The sequence below is a fragment of the Saccopteryx leptura genome, chromosome 6, assembly GCF_036850995.1.
Source record: "Saccopteryx leptura isolate mSacLep1 chromosome 6, mSacLep1_pri_phased_curated, whole genome shotgun sequence".
Lineage (NCBI taxonomy): Eukaryota > Metazoa > Chordata > Mammalia > Chiroptera > Emballonuridae > Saccopteryx > Saccopteryx leptura.
Window position 1 is genome coordinate 47,651,517 of NC_089508.1, and position 22,667 is coordinate 47,674,183.

The following is a 22,667-nucleotide window of genomic DNA, read 5'->3' on the forward strand; positions in this document are numbered from 1 at the left end:
ACATACCAACACACACACATATACACAATTGTGACTATCAGCAAAATATATTTTTCTGTTGATTTCTACTTATAGTCATAATAAGCCAAAATTCTAAGGCTTCTTTCCATGAGTAAAAGAGGACATGAGGTATGGCCTCCAGCCCTTCTCCTTCGTATCTCATGGTCAGTGTTTGGACTGCTATTCTGAAATGTCTACTTTTCTTGCATGTCAGAAACCCATTCTGACTCTACCATTTCACAACCCAAGTTACTTAACCTCTCTGAGACTGTTTTCCCATCTGAAACAAGGGGATCACACCAGCAGGGTGTTTGAAGGTTAACTAAAATAAGGTTTTATAAAAAAATACATAGTAGATGCTCCCTACATATTGGTCCCCTTCCTCTCTTCCTTTCAAGTTTTAGATCACAAATTGGTTCTGCCATAGGACTGTGATCAGAAGTATTGATCCTTCCTACTAATCTTTTCCTAGAACTATTATCTAAACAATTTATAACAATTATATAGTGTTTTTAATTTAAAAACATTTTTAAACTTAATGTTTTTATTCTAGAATAAAAGAATTTAATTTTATTCTAGTTCTTTAATCTTCAGAGTTGATAAGTCAGCCACAATATAAAGAAATTCCTGTTTTGTACCCAAAGTGTAAGGTCAGTGACTCTTTAGGGTGGGTGGGATATGTGAAAATCTTTCTTTAGCTTTCCCAAATGAATGACATCTTGCCTAGAAAATTTTTTCCATAAAAAGAACTGCAGATGTTTCATTTCCTTTGGGAGTTTATGGTCTCATTTGTGGCTACATCTGAAATCAGTATTTTAAATGTTATCTGGCTTTTCAATCCAGATGTTTTAAGATTTCTTCCTTACTGAAATTTGAAAATGTTATAAGTAATGTGTTGATAGCTTTCTCTAGATGTTAGTTTCCACTTATAGGCTAAGACTTTAGTCAATGCTGGAAACACTTTATACCTTAAACTGCTGATTCTGTAAAATTTATATCAGATCACATACTCATATCATTTCTCACTTAAAACACTGTGCTCAATTCTAGAAATGAGTCATTTAGGCCTACCATTATTTACACACTTTCTACTTAAGCCATCTAATTTTGGCTTTGATTCTTTAGTTAATAAGTATGCATCCTGAATAAATTATTTAGCAGTTGTCCTTGTAAACTCTTTACTACTCCTAGAAATGTCCTTAATTATGAAATTGCAATTTTCACTGCATGGACTTTGTTCTGTGGCCTTGTATCTTGTTTCTTATCATTTAGAGTATATTTAAGTCATCTTAAAATTCTGCTTGAGACTTTTTGGTTGTTCCACATCAGACAATTTCAAAGTTTATTATTCTTTTATAAACATTTAAAAATTATTTGGGCTATTTTAATAATTATTCTTTGAATTTTTGGGGGGGGGAGATATTGAGGTTTTGTTAGTAAAGATTTTTGCTTGAGGCATTTTCATTTGCAATTTAATGAGTTTTAATATGAAGAAGGCTATCTATACTACTTAGACCATTAATTTCCAAAGATGAAAATGTTTCTATTTGTACATTCTAGTCTTTAAAAGTACACACAGGAGTACTATATTTTTTCCAACTGATAATAAAATTTTTCCAATCAATGATATTCCTCATCTATCTTATATCTTGAGGTTTATATTCAAATAAGCCTCTGTTCAACATATAAAATTATGCTTCAAAGGAAACTGAAATGTAAATCTAAAAATTATCTTCCTTTAATAAGATGCCACTCTTATCAAAGTCTTGGCTAATCAAGAATTGAAAGAAGAAATGGCATGCCTAGTCACACAAAGCTCAGAGTGTTGACTTTATCTAGAACAGTGGTAGTCAACCTGGTCCCTACTGCCCACTAGTGGGCGTTCCAGCTTTCATGGTGGGCAGTAGCGGAGCAACCAAAGTATAAATAGAAAGATAGATTTAACTATAGTGAGTTGTTTTATAAAGATTTATTCTGCCAAACTTAGCGAAAATCTGACACAAAGTACTTGGTAAGTAATTATTATTATATGCTTTAACTTGCTGTCACTCTGCTTTATAAATTTTATAAAGTAAAGTTACTTCCCTACTTTATAAATCACCATTACTGTGGAACCGGTGAGTGATTAGAAAACTTTACTACTAACAGAGATACAAAAGTGGGCAGTAGGTATAAAAAGGTTGACTATCCCTGGTCTAGAATAACACTGCTCCACAGTACCAAAGCTGAACTGAGATCAAGTAGCACAAAGCTCATCCTTACCATTAAAGTCCAGCCTAACACATCCATCCCTCAGGACCTGAACTGGGGACTCCGTAGTTTAGTCTGAGAACAGGTTTTATCACTAAGAGAAGAAAAGCTATTTATTTTTATATTTATCTTATGACCAGCCATTTAATAAATTTTTCAATTTAATCAGTATCTCCAATGGTTGTTTCCCCCTTTATAGACTATAACAAAATGAATTTAAAAAAGGAGAAGGGATTAAGCAAAAGAATATATATAAATATATATATATATGTTAGAGTACATGAAACACAGAGATTATTCTTATATTCTTATTTATTAATTATTGTATTATTTTTCATACAAACAACTGTAAACCTACTTTTGCCCACCTTGTACATTAAAAACTAAAATAAAACTATTATAACCAAGATGGTATCATATTGACACAGGAAGAGAAAATAAATCAAGGAAATGTAACACAAAGTTCAGAAACTGATAAAAGTAATGTGAAATCATATATGACTAAGGTCACACTTTAATCTAGTAGCTAAATGATGGTTTTTAAAGCAAGTAGTGTCTCTACATTTGAAAGAACTTAAAGTTATATTCATATCTTACATCATGTACAAATATATTCAAGATAGATTTAATGCATGCATATAAAATTAAATCAAGAAAAAAGATTAGAAGAAGAGTCAGGAGGATGTTTATATTACCTTGGATGAGAAAACCTTCCTAAGCAAAATAAGAAGCCATAAAGGAAAAGATAGCTACATCTGACTAAATAGAAATTTTTTTGTATGGAAAAAGATAGTGTAAACAAAATCAAAGACAAATGATAGACTAGGAATTAATAACTGCATCATGAAGGTCAGAGAAAACATTACTATCACTAATAAACTAAGAGCTCCCTACAAATTGAGTAAAGAGCCAAATAACACTATTAGAAAAACAAGCAAAGGATAAAAAATGACAATTCACCGAAAAAGAAATATAAAAGAGCAATACTAAAATATACTCCATCTCACTAAAATTCAAGGGAATGTAATTTAAAATAGCACATTATTCTTCACCCAGCAGAGCAGTAATACTAGAATGACTAGAATATAGAAAACAAATAGTCTTATACTTGCTAATGAAAGCCTGAACTGGTACAACATTTTTTGGAAAGAAATGTCAACATATTTTAAAACTTAAGACACATGTGCCTTTGATTCAACACCCCACCACACACACCTTTTGGGATTCAACCAGACTGAAGCACATAGGAGGACATGTTAATTAGATGAAACACAGCCACAACCAAGGAAAACCACATTAATTTCTCTCCACAGGGGTCAGTGGAGTGAACACCATGCAATCATGAACATGAGTGAGTTAGAACGAAAAGTATGAGCTGGATAAATGTGTGTGATATTTGCATATAAAAACATATCTGCATAGTAATGTTTATATTTGAAAAAATCTTCAGACTTGATATGCATACATTTGTCATTGAACTATATAAAACTGCTAATCTGTCTGTGCCTGAACTATACAAAATTGCTAATATTCAACTGCTTTGGAGCTAATAAAATCTCATAAGTCTCAACCTAATATAAGTTTATTACACATTTATGAGCATGAAAAAATGTTGAATGATATACCCCAGGGCATTAATATTGGTTACCTAAGGGAGAGGAGAGATAAGGAAGAAATGGGGAAATAAATTTCTTTATACCTTTGTACTGTTTTACTTGTTTAAAAATTTGCAAATTAAAAATATTTAGTAAATTAAAAATTTTCAGAATAGAAATTAGACTTTCAGTGTGGTTATTATTAAAAACATATCTAGGGGCGACTTCCTTGGTCTCCATATTTCCTCGGGGCCAGGGAACTTCCTTGGGTAGGATGCACGCTCTGTACTCAATAAAGCCTTTTATTATTCCACACACAAGAAAAAAACAACAACAAAAAACAAACAAAAAAAAACCCACCAAAAAACCCCCCATATATCTAGGGACAGAAACTCCATTTAACTTTATCAAATGTAATAAACAAAAATCAAATTTTTTCCTAGTCTTTTTTATCAAGAGAGTTCAAAATAAAAATCAAACCAATTTTTGTTATTTATAAAAGTAATTTCATAACACAGCTGCAACAACACTGAAATTCAGAGTACATTACTGACAAGTAAAAATAAGAATTCAAAGAACATTATTGACCAGTGGAATAATAGGAACACTTTTACACAGCTAATGAAGAGGCAATTGATGTAACCACTTTAAAATAATTGAGAGTTACTAAATAAAGTTGAACAATGCATTTTCAAGGAACTTCCAACTGAACACCAAAGTATATGTCTCAGAAAAACTCCTGGATGAGGAATAAGAGGCATGTACACCACTATCTGAGCAGCAATTTCATGAGATCGAAAAGCTGAAAGCAACCTGACTACCACGAGTGGATAGAATGGGTCAAGGGTGGTGTATTTCAGACAGCGGAAGAACAATACTGATGTAGTGATTAAACACTAGGTAACGGTGAGAACGACGGACCTATAACTACACACACCCACCTGTATGACATCTCAAAACATAATGTTGGGTAAAAAGTCAAAATCAGAGAAAAATCATCATTCTATTTCAAAAACAGGTCATTATAAACAACATCAGAAAAAGCAGGATGATGACAAATAAAAGGCCCCCTTTCTCAGAAGGGGAAGAAAGGAAGAAGGGGGAGGCAAACAGGAGTCTTTAAAAGTGATACTGCTCATTGTTTCTATGAGTCTGTTTTTGTTGTGTCTGCTTGCTTTGTTTTTAGATTCCACATATAAGTGAAACCATACAGTATTTACCTTTCGCTGTCTGACTTATTTCACTAAGCATGATACCCTCCAGATCTGTCCATGTTGTCACAAATGCCAAGATTTCGCTTTTGTATTGCTGTATAACATTCCATTGTGTATATACACACATTTCTTTTTTATCCATTCATGAATTGATGGGTGAAAAAGGAAGAGAGATATAGTCAATAATATTGTAATAAGTTTACATGGTGACATGATTACTAGAGTCAGTGGGGCAATCACATTGTAAGGTATAAAAATGTCAAATCACTATAGTATTATACACCTGAAACTAATATAACCAATATAAGATTGTATACAACTATACTTAAAGAAGAAAAATTTATTAAAAACAGTGATACTAATCAATAAAGCTGGGGGCCAAAGACAGGAATATATGTGTGTTTAATTAATAGTCTTTAAGTGTGCGTGTATGTGTATACATGCATGTATGCTTTTAATGTATAGTACGTTTTACATAATCACAGGCACACACACAGAAAGTTCTAGGTCATGTCGGCTTGTGCCTACAAAGCCCATTCTATTTCTGGAGAAGCTACTTAACCATCTTTTAGGTATGCTTTGCATTGTAGATGCTTAACACATAAATGAATAGATCTATTTCTTGAGTAATACTCAAAGGAGCATCCCTGGGAGTCATGCTCTTCCAGAGCCAGGATGAAACAGATAGTTCTCTTATGCTTTATTTTATTTTATTTTATTTATTTATTTTTTTGTAGTGTACCAGGAGCTGGAGAGAATATAACAGAAAACCCAAGGTAAACACAATACCAACATAACATCTTTCAAGTCACTTTGGGAAAGCTTTATTTGCTAAGTTACACCAAAAATCAAAGGTAACATTTCTGAGTAGCATTACATGGGTTTTGCTTTCATCCTTGATTAATACCTTTCACTCACTTTATGATTCAAACTAAATGTCACCGAAACTCAAACTTTGGCTAGTAATATTTTCAAAAGCAGGGGGGAAAAAGCCTTTTCTCAATGACAAAACGTGAGTCCCGGGAAACACGATTTCTTGGGAACAGGCCAGGTGGAGCTCTTTTTCCGCACATGACAGTGTTGGTCCTGATTCACAGAAGTTGAGCAACTTGAAGCCTTCTGAATAAGGCGATGTTTCAGCAGGTGAAGAAAGATAGAGAGGGAGGAAGTTTGTCCACATTTCCATCCCCCAGACCCGCTTGAAACCACTACTAACTCTGAGCTACTGGCTTCTTTTCCTTTCCAAGGATTATTTTGAGTATTTGGACTTCTATCTTACTTTATTCTATCTATGGCTGCTAGCAGTTTGGTAAATAATCTGATTTAGCTGAGTCTTGACTGACAGGATATCCTGTATCTAGTTTAACTAACTAAGGTGAGAGGAAGGAGTGATGAGAGGATCTGAATGTGTTCTTTTTAAAAGGAAAGGAAGAAACAAAAAAAGGCCAGGTAGCTACAGACCCTTTATCATCTCAGGCAAACCAAAACAACATGATACTGAACTACCTCCCCAAATATGACTTATTGCAGATGTGGTATTTTTACTTCCCAATGCTAGCAAGTTCCACTTTGTGTCAAGACATGGAAGGCGGGGGCAGATCAGTGAGTGAGATAAACAGCTATGAGTTTTCCCTTTAGCCAACAAAAAAAGAGAAATTAAATTAATTGCTGCTCTTGAATGTTTTTTATCCAAGCACAGTTTCACAGATTGCTTTTTAAAAGTAAATGCCTTATTGAAATATACTCTACATATACTATAAAATTCACTTTTAAAGTATACAATTTAGTAATTTTCAGAATATTTAGCATTGTGTATCTATCACCACTATCAAATTCCAGAACATTTTCCTCACCCCAAAGAGTAGGCTCCTACCCATGAGCAGTTAGCAGTCACTTCACCCCACCCCCTCCTCCAGCCTCTGCAACCACTAATCCACTTTCTGTCTCTATAGATTTGCCCATACTTTGAACATTTCAAGAAATCAAACCAGAAAGCATGTGCCCTGTTGCATGAGGTTTCTTTCATTCAGTATAATCTTTTCAAGGTTTGTTCATGTTGCAAGCATAAAGCAGTATTTCACCCCTGTTTATGTCAAATAATATTTTATTGTAGAGATCTACCATCATTTCATTTGTTCATCAGTTGATGGGCATTTGAGTGGTTTCCTCCAGCTTGCTTGTTCATGGTAAAGAACGAAAGAAAGCCTAGGAAGCAGAACTTCAGTTCAGAACTCAACCTAAACCAGAGATTAATAAACACAATTATTGTTACATCTGCATTTATACCCAGTTCTTGTAAATTGTGCTACTCCTGGGGGTGTTAACGTAAATGTCAGTTGTGGTAACATGAAATATCTGAAAATTTTTTCTCATACTATTAATGAGAAAAGAAGAAAGGGAAAAGAATTAAAACATATTTGAGTAGTTTCCTCTAATAGGTGAGCAAATAAATTGTGATATAACAATCCAGTAGACCACTACTCAGTAACAAAAGAAATAAACTATTAATACGTACAATATGGACATAGCTCCATGCAATTATGCTGAGCATTAAGGAATCCATTTTCTTCCAAAAATTTATAACACAATATATGACTGCATTTATACAAAATTCTAGAAAATGCAAACCATTTTAGAGTGACAAAGCAGATCAGCATTTGCTTGAAGATGAGGTTGGGGAGGAGATACTGTCATTGGGCAGGAACAGTGGTGGGATTCAAATAATCTAACAACTGGTTCTCTGCCCTAATGACTGTTTTAAGTATAAAAAAGATATACTAATCCCTGGCTGGTTAGCTCAGCAGTGGAGCATCAGCCCAGTCTGTGGAAGTCCAGGGTTCGATTCCCGGCCAGGGCACATAGGAGAAGCGCCCATCTGCTTCTCTACCCCTCCACCTCCTTTCTCTCTGTCTCCTCGCTTCCCCTCCCGCAGCCAAGGCTCCATTGGAGCAAAATTGGCCCAGGAACTGAGGATGGCTCTGTGGCCTCGGCCTCAGGCACTAGAATGTCTCCAGTTGAAGCACAGCAACGCCCCAGATGGGCTGAGCATCACCCCCTGGTGGGCATGCCGGGTGGATTCCAGTCGGGTGCATGCGGGAGGGAGTCTGTCTGTCTGCCTCCCCACCCCCGGCTTCTCACTTCAGAAAAATAAAATTTTTAAAAAAGATATACTGAAAGGTCGTTTATTATTTCATGTATTTGATACTTAAATAAGAACAACAAAAGAGGTACACAAAACTAGATTATAAGAAAAGTTTTAAAATAGTAATGAAAAGATATTAAATAGTACCTGGCCAAAAAACCCCCCACAATAAAATGGTTATTTAAGATATTTCCATATTGCTTCTTGATTGGCATCCTTACTTGCAACTTTTTTCACCTATGGACGGAATGAACATTACTACAGGTGCTTAGAATATGCTGTTGCGCAAATGAATATTAAAAAAGAGTAAGGAATGTAAATTTGTGATTTCCACAATGGGTGGCTGCCTAGGTGCTGACCTTAGAGAGAACCCTGATTACAAGTGCCATTTTAACAACCAAGCTCAACAAAAAATTAGGTATCGGTTCTGCCAAACCAGTGCAAACCGGCTGAATTCCACCAATGGCCAGGAGGAAACTTTGAAGGGTACGTTCATTATCTTGATTGTGGCAATAGTTTTATGGGTTTATGCAGTCAAAAATACATCAACTTAAAAAAATATGTGCTACTTACCTCATGTAAATGATTATACCTCAGTCAAGTTAAGAAATAGTATGATTTAAAAAGTGAGCATACACCTGAAAAAGTATTTGAATGACTGATATGTGGAAAAACAGCCTTTGTTTTGCATATAAGGTTTCAATTAAGTTTAAAATAAGTCAAATTATTGTCAGTTTGCACAGGAGGAAACCTGAGATGGAGAGAGTTCAGTAATTTGCCAAGGTGGCTGCAGTCAGTGTTAAGCTCAGATTTCTTATTCTTAGCAACCAAAATCCACGTTCTTTTCACTATACCACACAACCTTTCACTGTTCCTATTACAGACCCAACTCTTTTTTTCTGAAATTCCTGGGTCTCAGAATTGCCAGTCAGGACATTTTTTGGTCCATAGAAGGAGGAGGTTTATACTTTAGGGTGTGGTATTACAAAGTTGTTTTCTTTCGCCTAGCATCAGATGCTGCCACAAATATCTCTCTAATTATGGGGATTTATTTGAGTCTGTTGATTTATTCATTCTCAGTGGATCAGAGTGTTAATCTGGATTAGATCAAAGCAAGTAACACTGTCCTTGGGTTAAAGGACTGAAAATAGTTCATCTGACATGAAAAGCAAACTGGACAAAACAAAAAACTGGTCATTCCACCCACCAGACCTTTGGGACAATGGCCACTCCTTTGATTACGGGAGATCCAAGAATGTGGGTTCTTCAGAATTGCTACCTACTTTTTGCTGTCCCTTTCACCAAACTTGAACTTTGAGACTGTCAGCTCATCTCTGAATAGGACAAACACGAGAGTGGTTTCCCTCCAGATCATCTTTCAGTGCACAAAGAACTGAACGCCACCCGAATGCTGCCATTGGACGAGGCCCATCTGAATGTGAGCTATGACTTGGATTAAGTAAAATTAATTAAAAAGTAGAAGTTGGTTAAAATAATTTCTTCTTAAAAGATAGCTAGGTTTGGGGAAGGAAAGGGTGGCATTTTTATTTTTCACAAAAGACTTTCATAATGAAGCTTAACTGTGCTGGATAGTGTATGTTTCACCTGCCCTTCCCGATTCATCCTCCATTCTGCTCTACCCAGCTCTACGCCCTAGAAGACGGAACTGGATGACCTCAGTGGCTGGCCATCTTGTTCTTTGTCTTCCCGTTGGGTTTGGTCAGTGGGGAACGCAAGCAGATCAGAGAGAGAGAGGAGAAATCATTTCTGGGCATCTGTTTCCTGGGATCCCTGCCTGCAGTGTCATCATGACCTGGCTGTCCCCCTTTCCTGGAGGCCACATCTCCCCTCCAGAGGTCCTCCCAGTCCTCACCCCTTCAGGCAACAGCGGGTAAAAAAGCCAGAAGATCAGCACTCTCCCTTGCACTTTCCCTACACCCTCCCCATGGGCTTGTAAACGTTCTCTTTATTAAGCTCTGCAAACATCAATCAATTTGAGGTTGTCAGTTGTTTCCGACACAGCTGACATTTTCGGAGGTCTATTTGGAAAATGAACTAATTTCAAGTCCTCAGCTGATATGAGAACACTGACACTCACGGGTTTGATGTCACACCCAGGCAAAGTATGGGTCAGGTGGAGTGTGGTCAGACAGCACTGACTCAACCTTCCCGCGCTGGTCGCTGTGCAAGGCAAACACGTGAGCACACAGATGGACAGGAACAGTAAACATAGTAAATACATCTCTCAGATTTTAAAATGTAAGAAAAGTAAAACATTTTCAGGTTGCTGTATTATGCTTCTTCACATCGACACATCTTATTTCCATGGTATGTTCGAGCTGTTTACATATGCTGGTCTATTTAGATTAGGACTTTAAACCACTTTGGGGGTTCTAATTATCAAATATGAATGGCTACAACCAAAACTGCCTAAATGGCAAATCTAAGAGAGAGAACAGACTTCAGAGGCACCATCTGTTTTCCCTCACTGAAACGTATTTCATATGTAGTCAAAAATGCCATGAAAGTGAGGTGATACCTCCTGTGTCACACACACTAGAACGGGGTCGGGAACTTTTTTGGCTGAGAGAGCCATGAACGCCACATATTTTAAAATGTAATTTCGTGAGAGCCATACAACGACCCGTGTACGTTATGCATTATCCAATAAAAATTTGGTGTTGTCCCGGAGGACAGCTGTGATTGGCTCCAGCCACCTGCAACCATGAACATGAGTGGTAGGAAATGAATGGATTGTAATACATGAAAATGTTTTATATTTTTAACGTTATTATTTTTTTTATATTAAAGATTTGTCTGCGAGCCAGATGCAGCCATCAAAAGAGCCACATCTGGCCCGTGAGCCATAGATTCCCGACCCCTGTACTAAAACCTCCAGTAGATTCTGATTACTTAGAGTTTACAGCAAAGATGTATTCCCTTAAGGAAAAAAACTGGATCTTGATCCCATCTAAGCCCAAAACAACTAACCTCCCACTCCCAGAATCACCCCAACTATACCATTCCCAAAGGAAGTATAACCAGAATAGCTACTTTAAGGTTGATTTTCTTTGATGATTTGAGGAAGCCAAAATGTCAGCATGAATCTGTCTGTAAAGCTCTTTTAAGTGAAAAAGCTATAATATTGAAATATGAATATGATGCTTTATTTTTGTTCGTATATGTGTGTGTATGCCATAGATTAGGGCCACAGATAGAAAAGAGAAATTCATTGACTTAACCTGAGTGTCAGCAAGGTGAGAGCTATCCTTGTATTCATTATAAGTTATTAGTAAGTACTTAAGAGTATTTGAAATAAAAAAAAAAATCTGGGGAATTCTGGCAGCTTCTACTTAATTTGCATAACACCAGATGGCTCTTACAAAGCTCTCTTTATTTTCCAAATGAGTGTTAATTTCATTCTTCTGAGTTTTCCTAACTCAATGCACCGTATCAATGAATAATGCCATCTTGTATTTATATAGCATTTTACAATTTACAAAGTGTTTTCCTATTCATTATCTCAACTGATCTTTATAGTACAGCTCCCCCTTAGCCATGGTTTTGCTTTCCCCAGTTTTAGTTCCCCTCAGTCAAATGCAGTCTGAAAATATTAAATTGAAAATTGCAGAAATAAACAATTCATAAATTTTAAATTGCATACTGTTCTGAGTAACACGATGAAATCTCATGCCATCCAGCTCCATCCCACCCGGGACATGAATCATCCCGTTGTCCAGAGTATCCTCTCTGTATACACTACCCCTCCCCTTAGTCACTGAGGAGCTGTCTCGTGGATTAGATCAGACTATCATAGCCTCACAATATTTGTGTTCAAGGAACCCTTAGAGTAGCCTAGCACTATGTCCCAGTGCCTGTATCAGTCACCTCACTCCATCTCATCACACAGGCATATTATCATCTGGTATCATTGCAAGAAGAGAGATGAGTGCATCACATAAAGATACTTTGAGAGAGAGTGGGAGACCACATGCGCATAACTTATTATTGTTTTATAATTGTTCTATTTTATTTTAATTGTTATTGTTCATCTCTTATTGTACCTAATTTATAAATTACATTTTATCACCTGTACAGAAAAAAAAAACTGTATAATAAGGTTTGGTACTATCTGAGGTTTTAGGCATCCACTGGGGGTCTTGGAACATAACCCCGATGGATAGTGGGGACTATGATAGTTCAAATATAGTCAGGGCAAATATTTCGACCCCATTTTATAGATGAGGAAACAAAGGCCTGGACATATCAGTCAGGGCTCTTGGCAGCAATTTATATTAGCTTAAGCAAAAAAAAAAAAAAAAGGAAACATTGGACTCCAATTGTTACTATGCTCTCTCCTTTGCCTTTATCTATCTGTCTCTGTCTCTCTCTGTTTTGCTTCTCTCCTGTGCATTGAACTTCATTCTCTCAACAGACTGAAACATGGCCCTACATGATTCTTATTGCCTTGGGACCTCTCTTCCCTCAACTTGAGATGGAAAATTCCAGCAGAAGAACCTATTGGCCCTGATGCATTGCACGTCCATCCTTTGAACCAACTCCTGTGGTCCTTCCTGGTTTGAGATACTATGGCTTCTCCTGCTTGGGTCAAGTTCCCACTCCTGTGGTTAGATTTACCCAAACAAACACAACAGCAATAGTCATAGCCGGTGAGGAAACTGTGAGCAGAGAGCCACCACCCTAATTTGTGCATACTTCATTAAAGAATCAGTCACAGGGACAGAATCAGAACAACATCATACCCCATCTTCATTGTACCCTTCCCTGTTACTTTGTAGCTTGTCACTGCTGAGCCACAAAGGTGTTCCTGTGCCTCACTCTTCCCCAGAGTTACAAGTGTGGTCTCGTTCAAGAGTAAAGACTGGAAAAGGCTTGTGTTCTAGTCGTGATCCTGTCAGTCTTCAGCTGTGTTCGTGGGCAAGTTACTTAACCCCTGTGAACCACAGCTTCCTCCTTTGTAAAACAGAGTAAACAATTCCTGCGTCATGGGGTCATCAAAAGGCTAAAGGGAGATAATATACTCCAGATGACTTTAAAAATGAAGTGAGTTTTATTCTTTAAGTTTCATATGAAAATTCTTCGGACGCTAAAATTACACATTGACATTTTTCATTTATAGTTCTCTCTATCACCATCCCTCTAATAACATCACTTTGGTCCGGCATTTTTACTTTTTCAGTTTAAAAAGGGACATGTTAAAAAGAAGTGCCCAGTAGTGTCTCAAAATTAAAAGACATAGCCCAGAAGATAAGCTTTGAACAGATGGTTTAATGGCACTTACCAGAGTCACTTTTCTAATACAAATTAATCAGGAGATAAAAAAAAATTCTGGGAATGCATAAGAAACTGTATTAATGTTGGTTACCTCTAGGAAGTGGGGCTAGAAGTTGGTATTTGGAAAGGAACCTCTAGTTCTTATTTATTCCCATATTTCCTACTTAGAATTTTTAAATCTTACACATAAGTTCTCTTCATAATAAAAAACAATTTAATAAATTAAAAGCATGAGTATCACAGAAAAGAAATACAGTATATACCCAGTTTAGTGTTTGACATATTAAAAAGCTTTCAATACATTCTTGTTTTTTTTTTTTATCATATTAGGGTATTTCTAGTTACAACCTATCCAGCAAAGCAAAATCAACTTTACTAGAGTAAGAGCCAGCTTTTATCTCTGTGAACGTATGATTTCCATTAATCTTTTTGTAAGGCATGCTTATTACCACCTGCTGAGGAAATGGTTTTAAGCTCTTACACCTTCACACACCAAAAATGAAACCTACTTCCTTAATTCCCAATTTTAAGTACAGTGCATGCAGCTGCCTCTCAACTCTATTATCACAGTTCTTGTAAGCACACTTTCTTACAAATATCAGAGGATGCTGGGCTTCTAGGAACCATAGCTGGGGGTTGGCATGATATTTTCTAAGAAATTAAAGGGTACATGGCAGCATATGCCAAAGCTAAAAGGAAGATTTAAATAGCACTTTTTAAAATGATGCAATAGCTATGAAGTTTGAATGCTATGCACTGGCTTCATGCTATACTGGTTGCCTAGTTACATCTCTGTAGAAAGGTCAAAATACTTATCTGTACATCTAGAAGGGATTAAAAACAGTAAAGTCTCATCATTGAATCAAACATTGTGTATAGAAACCCTATGGCAGGGGTCCCCAAACTTTTTAGACAGGGGGCCAGTTCACTGTCCTTCAGACCATTGGAGGGCCAGACTATAAAAAAAACTATGAACAAATCCCTATGCACACTGCACATATCTTATTTTAAAGTAAAAAAACAAAAAGGGAACGAATACAATATTTAAAATAAAGAACAAGTAAATTGAAATCAACAAACTGACCAGTATTTCAATGGGAACTATGCTCCTCTCACTGACCACCAATGAAAGAGGTGCCCCTTCCGGAAGTGCAGCGGGGGGCCGGATAAATGGCCTCAGGGGGCCGCATGTGGCCTGCAGGCTGTAGTTTGGGGATCCCTGCCCTATGGAGTTATCCCTTAAAGGTGTTGCCATCCAGCTTTGATCAGGTGACAGCCCTTGAGGCTGTCTAAGGAGATTTTTTAATAAAAGACCTTTCTACATGTGAAATTTGTTCCCATGCTCACATTTCATTAAAGTTACCACATCTTTCCATTTTATCACATCCAACTGCGTTCTGCTACAATAGGATATTAAAAACTCTCCAGCTTCATGGACACAACTTCCATCTCATGAGAGGTGGGAGGAAGTCCTCTGTTTTAAATTGTTACATTTAGAAAACAAACTTTTAATGTGATAAGCTTTGCAAAGTATTGCCCAATCTATATTCCAGTAGCAAAAACTATCCATCTTAATAATAAACAATGAGAGTCTTAACTCTGAGAGATGTCTTAACTCCTAGAGATGTTTCTCATCAGCTCTGCCTTGCGGACACTTTTAAGTCCAAATACCCAGTAACAGGACAGGCTAGAACAACAATTTTGGTCTAGAAATTTAACATGAGGATGAGGGTGTTAAAATGGATGCAGACTTCTTCTAGAGTTTAAGATAAAGAGAAGCAGTCTTTTAAAAAAAAATCTCTTGAAGTTCAATTGATATAATTTTTTTTGAGAAAAAGTTCACATAATATAAAATTAACTAATTGCTATTCTATCGTGTACAATTCAAAGGCATTTCATACATTCACGATGTTGTGCAATCATCACCTCCATCTAGTTCCCAGACCTTTCTATTGTCCCCAAAGAAATCCTGTACCCAGAGTAGCCATTTGGATCTCTTATTTATTTTACTCTCTAATTTCTCTTTGGAAAAGAATAAAAGAATTGGTTTAAATGACAGCATTTTGATTTGACCTGCTTTCATTTCTTCTGGAAATTCTTTGATTCACAAAAACAACAGCGGAGGTTCAAAGCTGAAATGATACTGATCTTAAAATGAAACCAAGATTGGGAGTCCTACAAGAAAGTGTCAACATAAGAAATGTCCAAACCTGTGAGAATTTTTATGAGTTTATTTGAGCTAAACTGTCAACAATTGCTGGGAAGCAAAATCTCAATGGATTGAGAAAATGCCCCAGAAAATGGCCATTTTACCACTTATTTTATGCATTAGAATCAAAGGGGAAGACGTAAGGGGGTTTACGTGAAATCCATTGGTGACAGATTTGGGAGGCAGAGAAAGCAGAGCAGGGAAGTCTTTGGGATTGGACAAAAAGTAAAAATGTGTAGATTCAAACTTCTTTTACATAGGTAGGCATAAGATAGTTAGCAGTTACAATTAACACGATAATAACAACAATGAGGGGGTTTGTAGCTTTCTGCTCTGGTTGGGTGGCGGGTACCCTAAGGGGTCAGGGAAAGATTACTCTTACATTTCAAAGCTATGTTATTAGCAGAGGCTGATTTAACAGTGAGAGAACCAGGCGCGCACCCTGGGCCCCGACTTCTGAAGGGCCCAGCAAAACCCCAACTTTATACTTTTTTCTAACGTAACAGGCCCAATATTTTCTTCCGCGCCTAGGGCCTCAACCAATCTTACTCCACCTCTAGTTATTAGGTCTGTTTTGTAGATGCAAAAGACAACAGACAGGCTCATTAAGGTAAGCACTGACCCTTGTTAGAGAAAAATACTGCCCTAGGACATGACTATCTACCATGAGCTGCTTTTAGTTAAGAAAGTTTTAATATCAGACCATCCTATGTGGTTACTTTAGGTCTGAGTTTTTGCAAAGACAACATACAAGTCTCCCCTGAGCTTGTCAGATTCAGCACTTAGCCCCTATTTCGTCCAGGAAAGCAACCCAAAAAAGGGATTGAGGAGAACATCAAAATAATTCACAATCCTATCCAAGGCCTACCCTCATCAGAAACCCAGTTCTTACCTCTATGGCTAGTAGTGTTCAATCTCTTTGTGGAAAAAAGAGAGAGAGAGAGAAAATTCAAAGAAAAAAATCTTTGTACCTATTAACTAGGACAGTTTGGAGATAGGAAAAACTTAAATGCATTTAAATAAATAAATAAATAAGTAAATAGCAAGCAGCTCCTAAAAATCAACCATCTATTCTGGGGAAAGCTAATTTCATTGCTCTTCCAAGCACACCGATAGTCCTTTGCTTAGTCCCAGTGGCTTAGAGAGCAAAAATCCCCAAATGAAGGCCACAGAAATGTAAGGGATGCGGGCCTAGGACTTTCAGTATTGCTGTTTTCTCAGCCTGGCTTTGCTGTGGATAAACAGTTAGAGTCCTGGGGAAGCAGGAAGGAAAGCAAGTCTTTATCCACATGTAGCCACTTACAACGTTAAGCAGTTCATGTTCTGCGACTGGGAGATCAGGAAGCACCAAGTTCTTAGAGCTGGATAAGACTCAAGACATTATCCACTCCAATCACTTCCCTTAGGCCCTAAGACTTCCTAATACTTAACTATTCCTGAATGAATTATCTATGCTATCTGTTGGAGGGTGGTGGTGGTGGTGGAGTTCAATTCTGTTCTACAAAAGGCAGGGTTCAAGCTAAGAGAGCTTCCTGCTACTTTGGCAAATTTGGGTTTTATAACTTCCACACGTGCTGACATGCTGACCAAGATTCAATGAGGTCCTGTGGTCAGTCACCTCAGTAATAAAGTCATTAAAGATGTGATCATCAGTCTGACCAGGCGGTGGCACAGTGGACAGAGTGTCAGACTTGGGATGTGGAGGACCCAGGTTCGAGACCTCGAGGTCGCCAGCTTGAGCACGGGCTCATTTGGTTTGAGCAAGGCTCACCAGCTTGGACCCAAGGTCGCTTGCTCGAGCAAGGGGTTAGTCGGTCTGCTATAGACCCCCTGGTCAAGGCACATATGAGAAATCAATCAATGAACAACTAAGGAGCCGCAACAAAGAATTGATGTTTCTCATCTCTCTCCCTTCCTGTCTGTCCCTATCTGTCCCTCTCTCCCTTCCTGTCTGTCCCTATCTGTCCCTCTGTCCCTCTCTCTGACTCTCTCTGTCTCTGCCACAAAAAAAAAAAAAAGGAAAAAAAAAAGATATGATCATCAGAAGCATCATGCAGGAGCGTGCTGGAAGCACTGGAGAACTGCAAGGGCAGGCTATGAAATACATTATTGCATAAATGTTGCTGGGTCCTACTATGTTTCCCCCAAAATAAGACAGTGTCTTATATTAATTTTTGCTCCTAAAGATGTGCTAGGTCTTATTTTCAGGGGATGTCTTATTTTTCCATGAACAAGAATTCACATTTATTGTTGAACAAAAAATCAACATTTATTAATATACTGTAGTCATGTCATCACAAAGAGCATAACCAGCCAAACTGAATTCCATCAAGAATTTCTTGTGACTCTATTTCCATGTAAAACATTCTACCCTGTTTCCCCGAAAATAAGACAGTGTCTTATATTAATTTTGGCTCCTAAAGATGCGCTACGTCTTATTTTCAGGGGAGGCCTTATATTTCTAAGCTTGAAAAAAGTTGCAGTAGGTCTTATTTTGGGGGGATGTCTTATTTTCGGGGAAACAGGGTAGTTCTGAATCTTTGTTTTATTTTTAAAACTTGATTTGGATAAACATGCATATGTGGATACAGACTTTCCAAGTTAGATTCACCCCTACCTTCAACCCAAACCATGAGAATTGTTGTTTATCATTGTTTAATTCAATCAAAATTTGTATTTTAATTCATCAACATGACAATCACTTTCCAGTAGATCCATTTGTTAGACATCTGGGGTTGACCAACTGTCCCAATTTGTCCTGCAACTCTTAGTTTCAGCATTAAAGGTCCTGTGTTCAGGGGACACCTTAGTGTTGGACAAATACAGATGATTTGTTACTCAACTGCTAGTCCTAGGTTTGAGCTTCAGGTCTGCATTGCTGAAGTAACTAGAGTGGATAAAAAGGGGACTTGCTTGAAAAATAACTAAAAATTTTTAAATGTTCATCAAAAACTCTGACTACATTCTATACCAGAGATGAATTTCAAAAATTAACCCAGTGATCCATTTTATTCCGTAGGCGAGAAATGCTTTTTTACTTTGTGGGGGATGGCCTACCTACTGTATGGAGAACTCAAACCATAGCTAGAAATTAAGGATAGTAAATACTACTACAGTGAGGTTCTAAAATATTAGTTTATTTTTCCCTTCAATTTCCACATTTTAGAGCCTAATAAATAAAGTATAATATGACAGGCAGACATAACAGCATAAAATAAAAATCTCACATTTCTTAGATGCTATTCAAACACCTTGGAGCCTGCACACTGTAGGTAAACTTTTCAGAGTTGGAAAAGTGCCAAAGCAGCACACTGTCCAGGGGCCACACCCACAGTACCAGAAAGTCCGGCCAAGGAAGGAGCCCGTGGACTTCAACCTGTCCACTTGACCCAACTCCAAATACTCTAAGAAAACCAAAAGCCTTCAGTGCTTGTATCTAGAAAACAGGATTTGCAATAAAGACAAGAACTTGCGGCCCTGGCCGGTTGGCTCAGCGGTAGAGCGTCGGCCTGGCATGCGGGGGACCCGGATTCGATTCCCAGCCAGGGCACATAGGAGAAGTGCCCATTTGCTTCTCCACCCCCCCCTCCTTCCTCTCTGTCTCTCCCTTCCCCTCCCGCAGCCAAGGCTCCATTGGAGCAAAGATGGCCCGGCGCTGGGTATGGCTCCTTGGCCTCTGCCCCAGGCGCTAGAATGGCTCTGGTCGCAACAGAGCAACGCCCTGGAGGGGCAGAGCATCGCCCCCTGGTGGGCAGAGCATAGCCCCTGGTGGGCGTGCCGGGTGGATCCCGGTCGGGCGCATGCGGGAGTCTGTCTGACTGTCTCTCCCCGTTTCCAGCTTCAGAAAAATACAAAAAAAAAAAAAAAAAAAAAGAACTTGCTTCATCAATTTAGGAAGCCTAAAGCTTCTCAACCCAAACAATAAAAAGTTAGATAATCCTATCTCTGCGACCTAGGCATTTCTACCTTTCAAAGAGATTAAAACAATGAATTACTTTGAAATAGGCAGGATAATAGCCCCCAAATAGGTCCATGTTTTAATCCCTAAAGCCTGTTAATATATATATAAATATATGTAACCTTACATGGATAAAGGGACTTTGAAGATGTGATTAAATTCAGAATCTTGAGAAGGTGAGATTAGCCTAGATGATCCAGGTGTTCCAAATCTTGTTCTTAAAATCAAAGAACCTTTTCTGGATGAGTTCAGAATTAGATGTAATTATGGTAGAAAGACACAGAGATGCCAGAAAGCAGACTCTAGAAGCCATGGAAGTCAAAGAAATGAATTGTCCCCTAGAGCCTCCAGAAAGAAATGCCTCTGTTGATACTTGCTTTTAGCCCAGTGACATCCCTACAGAACCTAACCTGTAGAACTGTAAGATAATAAATTTGTCTTATTTTATATCACTCTTTATGAAAATTTGTTACAACATCAATAGGAAATAAATATATACATTCTTCATCATTATGCTGTTCAATTTGCATGCCTTAGTGGTATTTTGCTTTAACGTCCATATTTGACTACTGCTTGACTAGTGTTTAATTTGTTCCTTTGTATAGACTTTAACAAGATTTAACACTAGAGCAAATATGCCTCAAATCCCTACAACAGTACAAAACAATACTTACTTTTACATGTCTACTTTATTTAGTTTCTTTCTTTAGTTTGCTATCACAGACACCACTTAGTTAACCCTTTGTGTAGTACAAACGTTCATATACGTCCTTGTGCCTCCTGACCATCCAGAGTACGATCAATTTATTTTAAAAATGTGTAAGGCAACATTAAAAAAAGGAAAATGTATGTTCTTCTTGTTTCCATAAATTGGTTATCAAACAAACATGATTTTAAGTTAATAAAATTGTAACTGGAACTAATTTCATTTTAAAAAAACACTTCCCTCCTGGGGGTCAGTGAGCATGAAAAAAACTCACTACTCAAAGGGATAAAGAACCACTAAGCATAACTGAAACCAATAATTTTGTTTAAAGCAAAAATGTTTTCAGGTGAGAGTAGAAAATGCCAAATAACCTCTTTAAAGTTGTATGCTAGGACACAGTAGTTCCCAATGTCTCTAAATGTCATAACGACTGGAAGATGCTCCAGGCCTTATGTGAGCTGAGGACAGGGTAACAAAGAGCACAGTGAAGAACGGTCCCATTCAACATGTCTGCAGCCACATTGAGAAACTCTGCTTGGATTGATTTAAACTATTTAAGAACATTTATTAGCATGAAAGAGATTACCCCAAATATCTGACAAAGAATATCAAACACTTATAAAGCAGCCTTCATTATTAGCACTATTCGGTGGAATATAGGGGTGGCTCAACCCTCACCTGTAAGATAATAAGTACTGAACTCCAAAAGAACCTCACTATGGAGTAGTAAAAGCTATACATGGTCTTAAAAGTAGACACACGCATAGGCCTTTCATTGAATAAACTCTAGACCAGAGATTCTCAACCATGGCTGCACATTAAAATATCTGGGAAGCTTTTAAAAACTGCAGACATCCAAGCCCCTTGCCAGGGGTTCCAGTTCAACTGGTCTGGGTAGCGCCTGCATATGAGTGTTTTTAAACTCTTCCTTGGAGACTGTGATGTGCAGTCTGGACTGAGAACCACAGCTCAGGACCCATTTATGAGCAGCCTACTATACATATCTCCCTGGGCGTGGCCACTCCACACAGTTGAATACTCTCTTCCGGTGTTGGTAGCCCAGTTATCATGACCCATATCATCTCCCATAAGAGAAAGCTGGCACCTATTCCAGATGTCTTTAGTTTCCTTTACCTCTCATTCTTAATCAGCAATTCCAGCAGTTCTCCCATATCAGGCCCGTCATTTCTAAACCCAAGGCCTCTACTGGTCTCCCTTCCATTAGTCTCTCTTCTCATCTTTATACTTTACTCTTCAGCCTAAGGAATTATCCTTAAAAAGAATTATGTGCCTTTCTCTGTCTTTCCACCCAAACTAGAAATATATAACAAGTGCCAGACACCTTGCTAGAGAGTAGAGGCAAAATGCTTTCTAGGAGCTTATAATTTTGAAAGGGAGACAGATAACCAGACAAACATTTATGATAATATAAGAAGATACATGAGAGGGTTGGGGAAAATGTTTTGTGTTTATAAGTATACTAAGAAGTAAAAAAAAAAAATGTCAAAACAGGTTTTAAAAATTGTGGTACATTTTAAATGTTGACATTTAACAACAAAAGTTAAGTATGGTATTTCTCGTTCCATAAGACGCACCTAGGGTTTTAAGGAGGAAAGTAAGAAAAAAAATATTCTGAACCAAATGGGATGTTAAAATATTTAATAAAATACCATATTTTTTGCTCCATAAGACGCATAGGTCACTGACCTGTGGTGGCACAGTGGGATAAAGCATTGACCTGGAACACTGAGGTCGCCAGTTCGAAACCCTGGGCTTGCCTGGTCATGGCACATATGGGAGTTGTTGCTTTCTGCTCCTCCCCCCCACCTCCTCTCTCTAAAAATTGAATAAATAAAGTCCTTAAAAAAAAAAAAGATGCATGGGCATTTTCCCCTCCACTTTTGGGGGGAGAAAGTGCATCTTATGGAGCGAAAAATATGGTAATGAATGTTATGTTATCTTTTCATTTTGTAAGTGCATCTCTGACAGATAACCTCACTTGGCGATATCAGAAGATCAAATTTGAGGACTTCATAAATGTGAAGTGGGGAAATTGGCCCTCTTATTCTAAGAAGGTTCTGACACTAGTAAACCCTAAATATTTACTGCAAGCCAAAATGGATGAATGACTAGCTCCAGTAAACTAAGTCAGGTTGTAAGTAGGTATTCTTTCTTATTAGTATTTTGCTGTAGCCATTAAGTAATATGGAAATAAATAATTAAAGATTCAACAGCCAAAGTCAAGCCCTGTCATATAATCCAGTGGGGAAAGAGGAGAAGTGGGAGGGGGTATAAGTA

General features: G+C 37.6%; 1 protein-coding gene across 1 annotated transcript in view; it reads right to left on the reverse strand.

Annotated features, from left to right (window-relative positions):
• Window positions 1-22,667, reverse strand: part of GNG2 (G protein subunit gamma 2) — a 116,566-nt gene that overhangs the window by 73,159 nt on the left and 20,740 nt on the right. The window lies entirely within an intron of this gene.